Raw genomic sequence first — 8,807 nt, 5'->3', positions numbered from 1 at the left:
GGTACGGAAAACCCGTATTTACATATCTGCCACAGTGCAGGAGAATCCGTATAGGTGTTCGAGTGTTCGAACCGTAATGCGCAAGAAATGGTATGTAAACCCCGTATTTACATATCTGCCACTGTGCAGGAGAATCCGTATAAGTGTTCGAGTGTTCGAACCGTAGTGCGCAAGAAATGGTATGTAAACCCCGTATTTACATATCTGCCACTGTGCAGGAGAATCCGTATAGGTGTTCGAGTGTTCGAACCGTATTGCGCAAGAAATGGTATAAAAACCCCGTATTTACATATCTGCCACTGTGCAGGAGAATCCGTATAGGTGTTCGAGTGTTCGAACCGTATTGCGCAAGAAAGGGTATGTAAACCCCGTATTTACATATCTGCCACTGTGCAGGAGAATCCGTATAGGTGTTCGAGTGTTCGAACCGTATTGCGCAAGAAATGGTACGTCAACCCCGTATTTACATATCTGCCACAGTGCAGGAGAATCCGTATAGGTGTTCGAGTGTTCGGACCGTATTGCGCAAGAAATGGTAAGTAAACCCCGTATTTACATATCTGCCACTGTGCAGGAGAATCCGTATAGGTTTTCGAGTGTTCGAACCGTATTCCGCAAGAAATGGTATGTAAACCCCGTATTTACATATCTGCCACTGTGCAGGAGAATCCGTATAGGTGTTCGAGTGTTCGAACCGTATTGCGCAAGAAATGGTACGGAAAACCCGTATTTACATATCTGCCACTGTGCAGGAGAATCCGTATAGGTGTTCGAGTGTTCGAACCGTAATGCGCAAGAAATGGTATGTAAACCCCGTATTTACATATCTGCCACTGTGCAGGAGAATCCGTATAGGTGTTCGAGTGTTCGAACCGTAATGCGCAAGAAATGGTATGTAAACCCCGTATTTACATATCTGCCACTGTGCAGGAGAATCCGTATAGGTGTTCGAGTGTTCGAACCGTATTGCGCAAGAAAGGGTATGTAAACCCCGTATTTACATATCTGCCACTATGCAGGAGAATCCGTATAGGTGTTCGAGTGTTCGAACCGTATTGCGCAAGAAATGGTACGTCAACCCCGTATTTACATATCTGCCACTGTGCAGGAGAATCCGTATAGGTGTTCGAGTGTTCGAACCGTATTGCGCAAGAAATGGTACGGAAAACCCGTATTTGCATATCTGCCACTGCGCAGGAGAATCCGTATAGGTGTTCGAGTGTTCGAACCGTAATGCGCAAGAAATGGTATGTAATCCCCGTATTTACATATCTGCCACTGTGCCGGAGAATCCGTATAGGTGTTCGAGTGTTCGAACCGTAATGCGCAAGAAATGGTATGTAAACCCCGTATTTACATATCTGCCACTGTGCAGGAGAATCCGTATAGGTGTTCAAGTGTTCGAACCGTATTGCGCAAGAAATGGTATGTAAACCCCGTATTTACATATCTGCCACTGTGCAGGAGAATCCGTATAGGTGTTCGAGTGTTCGAACCGTATTGCGCAAGAAATGGTAAGTAAACCCCGTATTTACATATCTGCCACTGTGCAGGAGAATCCGTATAGGTTTTCGAGTGTTCGAACCGTATTCCGCAAGAAATGGTATGTAAACCCCGTATTTACATATCTGTCACTGTGCAGGAGAATCCGTATAGGTGTTCGAGTGTTCGAACCGTATTGCGCAAGAAATGGTACGGAAAACCCGTATTTACATATCTGCCACTGTGCACGAGAATCCGTATAGGTGTTCGAGTGTTCGAACCGTAATGCGCAAGAAATGGTATGTAAACCCCGTATTTACATATCTGCCACTGTGCAGGAGAATCCGTATAGGTGTTCGAGTGTTCGAACCGTAATGCGCAAGAAATGGTATGTAAACCCCGTATTTACATATCTGCCACTGTGCAGGAGAATCCGTATAGGTGTTCGAGTGTTCGAACCGTATTGCGCAAGAAAGGGTATGTAAACCCCGTATTTACATATCTGCCACTGTGCAGGAGAATCCGTATAGGTGTTCGAGTGTTCGAACCGTATTGCGCAAGAAATGGTACGTCAACCCCGTATTTACATATCTGCCACAGTGCAGGAGAATCCGTATAGGTGTTCGAGTGTTCGAACCGTATTGCGCAAGAAATGGTAAGTAAACCCCGTATTTACATATCTGCCACTGTGCAGGAGAATCCGTATAGGTTTTCGAGTGTTCGAACCGTATTCCGCAAGAAATGGTATGTAAACCCCGTATTTACATATCTGCCACTGTGCAGGAGAATCCGTATAGGTGTTCGAGTGTTCGAACTGTATTGCGCAAGAAATGGTACGGAAAACCCGTATTTACATATCTGCCACTGTGCAGGAGAATCCGTATAGGTGTTCGAGTGTTCGAACCGTAATGCGCAAGAAATGGTATGTAAACCCCGTATTTACATATCTGCCACTGTGCAGGAGAATCCGTATAGGTGTTCGAGTGTTCGAACCGTAATGCGCAAGAAATGGTATGTAAACCCCGTATTTACATATCTGCCACTGTGCAGGAGAATCCGTATAGGTGTTCGAGTGTTCGAACCGTATTGCGCAAGAAAGGGTATGTAAACCCCGTATTTACATATCTGCCACTGTGCAGGAGAATCCGTATAGGTGTTCGAGTGTTCGAACCGTATTGCGCAAGAAATGGTACGTCAACCCCGTATTTACATATCTGCCACTGTGCAGGAGAATCCGTATAGGTGTTCGAGTGTTCGAACCGTATTGCAAAAGAAATGGTACGGAAACCCCGTATTTACATATCTGCCACAGTGCAGGAGAATCCGTATAGGTGTTCGAGTGTTCGAACCGTAATGCGCAAGAAATGGTATGTAAACCCCGTATTTACATATCTGCCACTGTGCAGGAGAATCCGTATAGGTGTTCGAGTGTTCGAACCGTATTGCGCAAGAAAGGGTATGTAAACCCCGTATTTACATATCTGCCACTGTGCAGGAGAATCCGTATAGGTGTTCGAGTGTTCGAACCGTATTGCGCAAGAAATGGTACGTCAACCCCGTATTTACATATCTGCCACAGTGTAGGAGAATCCGTATAGGTGTTCGAGTGTTCGAACCGTATTGCGCAAGAAATGGTAAGTAAACCCCGTATTTACATATCTGCCACTGTGCAGGAGAATCCGTATAGGTTTTCGAGTGTTCGAACCGTATTCCGCAAGAAATGGTATGTAAACCCCGTATTTACATATCTGCCACTGTGCAGGAGAATCCGTATAGGTGTTCGAGTGTTCGAACCGTATTGCGCAAGAAATGGTACGGAAAACCCGTATTTACATATCTGCCACAGTGCAGGAGAATCCGTATAGGTGTTCGAGTGTTCGAACCGTAATGCGCAAGAAATGGTATGTAAACCCCGTATTTACATATCTGCCACTGTGCAGGAGAATCCGTATAAGTGTTCGAGTGTTCGAACCGTAGTGCGCAAGAAATGGTATGTAAACCCCGTATTTACATATCTGCCACTGTGCAGGAGAATCCGTATAGGTGTTCGAGTGTTCGAACCGTATTGCGCAAGAAATGGTATAAAAACCCCGTATTTACATATCTGCCACTGTGCAGGAGAATCCGTATAGGTGTTCGAGTGTTCGAACCGTATTGCGCAAGAAAGGGTATGTAAACCCCGTATTTACATATCTGCCACTGTGCAGGAGAATCCGTATAGGTGTTCGAGTGTTCGAACCGTATTGCGCAAGAAATGGTACGTCAACCCCGTATTTACATATCTGCCACAGTGCAGGAGAATCCGTATAGGTGTTCGAGTGTTCGGACCGTATTGCGCAAGAAATGGTAAGTAAACCCCGTATTTACATATCTGCCACTGTGCAGGAGAATCCGTATAGGTTTTCGAGTGTTCGAACCGTATTCCGCAAGAAATGGTATGTAAACCCCGTATTTACATATCTGCCACTGTGCAGGAGAATCCGTATAGGTGTTCGAGTGTTCGAACCGTATTGCGCAAGAAATGGTACGGAAAACCCGTATTTACATATCTGCCACTGTGCAGGAGAATCCGTATAGGTGTTCGAGTGTTCGAACCGTAATGCGCAAGAAATGGTATGTAAACCCCGTATTTACATATCTGCCACTGTGCAGGAGAATCCGTATAGGTGTTCGAGTGTTCGAACCGTAATGCGCAAGAAATGGTATGTAAACCCCGTATTTACATATCTGCCACTGTGCAGGAGAATCCGTATAGGTGTTCGAGTGTTCGAACCGTATTGCGCAAGAAAGGGTATGTAAACCCCGTATTTACATATCTGCCACTATGCAGGAGAATCCGTATAGGTGTTCGAGTGTTCGAACCGTATTGCGCAAGAAATGGTACGTCAACCCCGTATTTACATATCTGCCACTGTGCAGGAGAATCCGTATAGGTGTTCGAGTGTTCGAACCGTATTGCGCAAGAAATGGTACGGAAAACCCGTATTTGCATATCTGCCACTGCGCAGGAGAATCCGTATAGGTGTTCGAGTGTTCGAACCGTAATGCGCAAGAAATGGTATGTAATCCCCGTATTTACATATCTGCCACTGTGCCGGAGAATCCGTATAGGTGTTCGAGTGTTCGAACCGTAATGCGCAAGAAATGGTATGTAAACCCCGTATTTACATATCTGCCACTGTGCAGGAGAATCCGTATAGGTGTTCAAGTGTTCGAACCGTATTGCGCAAGAAATGGTATGTAAACCCCGTATTTACATATCTGCCACTGTGCAGGAGAATCCGTATAGGTGTTCGAGTGTTCGAACCGTATTGCGCAAGAAATGGTAAGTAAACCCCGTATTTACATATCTGCCACTGTGCAGGAGAATCCGTATAGGTTTTCGAGTGTTCGAACCGTATTCCGCAAGAAATGGTATGTAAACCCCGTATTTACATATCTGTCACTGTGCAGGAGAATCCGTATAGGTGTTCGAGTGTTCGAACCGTATTGCGCAAGAAATGGTACGGAAAACCCGTATTTACATATCTGCCACTGTGCACGAGAATCCGTATAGGTGTTCGAGTGTTCGAACCGTAATGCGCAAGAAATGGTATGTAAACCCCGTATTTACATATCTGCCACTGTGCAGGAGAATCCGTATAGGTGTTCGAGTGTTCGAACCGTAATGCGCAAGAAATGGTATGTAAACCCCGTATTTACATATCTGCCACTGTGCAGGAGAATCCGTATAGGTGTTCGAGTGTTCGAACCGTATTGCGCAAGAAAGGGTATGTAAACCCCGTATTTACATATCTGCCACTGTGCAGGAGAATCCGTATAGGTGTTCGAGTGTTCGAACCGTATTGCGCAAGAAATGGTACGTCAACCCCGTATTTACATATCTGCCACAGTGCAGGAGAATCCGTATAGGTGTTCGAGTGTTCGAACCGTATTGCGCAAGAAATGGTAAGTAAACCCCGTATTTACATATCTGCCACTGTGCAGGAGAATCCGTATAGGTTTTCGAGTGTTCGAACCGTATTCCGCAAGAAATGGTATGTAAACCCCGTATTTACATATCTGCCACTGTGCAGGAGAATCCGTATAGGTGTTCGAGTGTTCGAACTGTATTGCGCAAGAAATGGTACGGAAAACCCGTATTTACATATCTGCCACTGTGCAGGAGAATCCGTATAGGTGTTCGAGTGTTCGAACCGTAATGCGCAAGAAATGGTATGTAAACCCCGTATTTACATATCTGCCACTGTGCAGGAGAATCCGTATAGGTGTTCGAGTGTTCGAACCGTAATGCGCAAGAAATGGTATGTAAACCCCGTATTTACATATCTGCCACTGTGCAGGAGAATCCGTATAGGTGTTCGAGTGTTCGAACCGTATTGCGCAAGAAAGGGTATGTAAACCCCGTATTTACATATCTGCCACTGTGCAGGAGAATCCGTATAGGTGTTCGAGTGTTCGAACCGTATTGCGCAAGAAATGGTACGTCAACCCCGTATTTACATATCTGCCACTGTGCAGGAGAATCCGTATAGGTGTTCGAGTGTTCGAACCGTATTGCAAAAGAAATGGTACGGAAACCCCGTATTTACATATCTGCCACAGTGCAGGAGAATCCGTATAGGTGTTCGAGTGTTCGAACCGTAATGCGCAAGAAATGGTATGTAAACCCCGTATTTACATATCTGCCACTGTGCAGGAGAATCCGTATAGGTGTTCGAGTGTTCGAACCGTATTGCGCAAGAAAGGGTATGTAAACCCCGTATTTACATATCTGCCACTGTGCAGGAGAATCCGTATAGGTGTTCGAGTGTTCGAACCGTATTGCGCAAGAAATGGTACGTCAACCCCGTATTTACATATCTGCCACAGTGTAGGAGAATCCGTATAGGTGTTCGAGTGTTCGAACCGTATTGCGCAAGAAATGGTAAGTAAACCCCGTATTTACATATCTGCCACTGTGCAGGAGAATCCGTATAGGTTTTCGAGTGTTCGAACCGTATTCCGCAAGAAATGGTATGTAAACCCCGTATTTACATATCTGCCACTGTGCAGGAGAATCCGTATAGGTGTTCGAGTGTTCGAACCGTATTGCGCAAGAAATGGTACGAAAAACCCGTATTTACATATCTGCCACTGTGCAGGAGAATCCGTATAGGTGTTCGAGTGTTCGAACCGTATTGCGCAAGAAAGGGTATGTAAACCCCGTATTTACATATCTGCCACTGTGCAGGAGAATCCGTATAGGTGTTCGAGTGTTCGAACCGTATTGCGCAAGAAATGGTACGTCAACCCCGTATTTACATATCTGCCACTGTGCAGGAGAATCCGTATAGGTGTTCGAGTGTTCGAACCGTATTGCAAAAGAAATGGTACGGAAACCCCGTATTTACATATCTGCCACAGTGCAGGAGAATCCGTGTAGGTGTTCGAGTGTTCGAACCGTATTGCGCAAGAAATGGTACGGAAAACCCGTATTTACATATCTGCCACTACGCAGGAGAATCCGTATAGGTGTTCGAGTGTTCGAACCGTAATGCGCAAGAAATGGTATGTAATCCCCGTATTTACATATCTGCCACTGTGCCGGAGAATCCGTATAGGTGTTCGAGTGTTCGAACCGTAATGCGCAAGAAATGGTATGTAAACCCCGTATTTACATATCTGCCACTGTGCAGGGGAATTCGTATAGGTGTTCGAGTGTTCGAACCGTATTGCGCAAGAAATGGTATGTAAACCCCGTATTTACATATCTGCCACTGTGCAGGAGAATCCGTATAGGTGTTCGAGTGTTCGAACCGTATTGCGCAAGAAATGGTAAGTAAACCCCGTATTTACATATCTGCCACTGTGCAGGAGAATCCGTATAGGTTTTCGAGTGTTCGAACCGTATTCCGCAAGAAATGGTATGCAAACCCCGTATTTACATATCTGTCACTGTGCAGTAGAATCCGTATAGGTGTTCGAGTGTTCGAACAGTATTGCGCAAGAAATGGTACGGAAAACCCGTATTTACATATCTGCCACTGTGCAGGAGAATCCGTATAGGTGTTCGAGTGTTCGAACCGTAATGCGCAAGAAATGGTATGTAAACCCCGTATTTACATATCTGCCACTGTGCAGGAGAATCCGTATAGGTGTTCGAGTGTTCGAACCGTAATGCGCAAGAAATGGTATGTAAACCCCGTATTTACATATCTGCCACTGTGCAGGAGAATCCGTATAGGTGTTCGAGTGTTCGAACCGTATTGCGCAAGAAAGGGTATGTAAACCCCGTATTTACATATCTGCCACTGTGCAGGAGAATCCGTATAGGTGTTCGAGTGTTCGAACCGTATTGCGCAAGAAATGGTACGTCAACCCCGTATTTACATATCTGCCACTGTGCAGGAGAATCCGTATAGGTGTTCGAGTGTTCGAACCGTATTGCAAAAGAAATGGTCAGTAAACCCCGTATTTACATATCTGCCACTGTGCAGGAGAATCCGTATAGCTTTTCGAGTGTTCGAACCGTATTCCGCAAGAAATGGTATGTAAACCCCGTATTTACATATCTGCCACTGTGCAGGAGAATCCGTATAGGTGTTCGAGTGTTCGAACCGTATTGCGCAAGAAATGGTACGGAAAATCCGTATTTACATATCAGCCACTGTGCAGGAGAATCCGTATAGGTGTTCGAGTGTTCGAACCGTAATGCGCAAGAAATGGTATGTAAACCCCGTATTTACATATCTGCCACTGTGCAGGAGAATCCGTATAGGTGTTCGAGTGTTCGAAACGTAATGCGCAAAAAATGGTATGTAAACCCCGTATTTACATATCTGCCACTGTGCAGGAGAATCCGTATAGGTGTTCGAGTGTTCGAACCGTATTGCGCAAGAAAGGGTATGTAAACCCCGTATTTACATATCTGCCACTGTGCAGGAGAATCCGTATAGGTGTTCGAGTGTTCGAACCGTATTGCGCAAGAAATGGTACGTCAACCCCGTATTTACATATCTGCCACTGTGCAGGAGAATCCGTATAGGTGTTCGAGTGTTCGAACCGTATTGCAAAAGAAATGGTACGGAAACCCCGTATTTACATATCTGCCACAGTGCAGGAGAATCCGTATAGGTGTTCGAGTGTTCGAACCGTATTGCGCAAGAAATGGTACGGAAAACCCGTATTTACATATCTGCCACTGCGCAGGAGAATCCGTATAGGTGTTCGAGTGTTCGAACCGTAATGCGCAAGAAATGGTATGTAATCCCCGTATTTACATATCTGCCACTGTGCCGGAGAATCCGTATAGGTGTTCGAGTGTTCGAACCGTAATGCGCAAG

Source organism: Camellia sinensis, chromosome 10 (assembly GCF_055761805.1).
Source record: "Camellia sinensis isolate YWXY chromosome 10, ASM5576180v1, whole genome shotgun sequence".
In the NCBI taxonomy this organism is placed as follows: domain Eukaryota; kingdom Viridiplantae; phylum Streptophyta; class Magnoliopsida; order Ericales; family Theaceae; genus Camellia; species Camellia sinensis.
Note: the sequence above shows the minus strand (reverse complement) of the source record.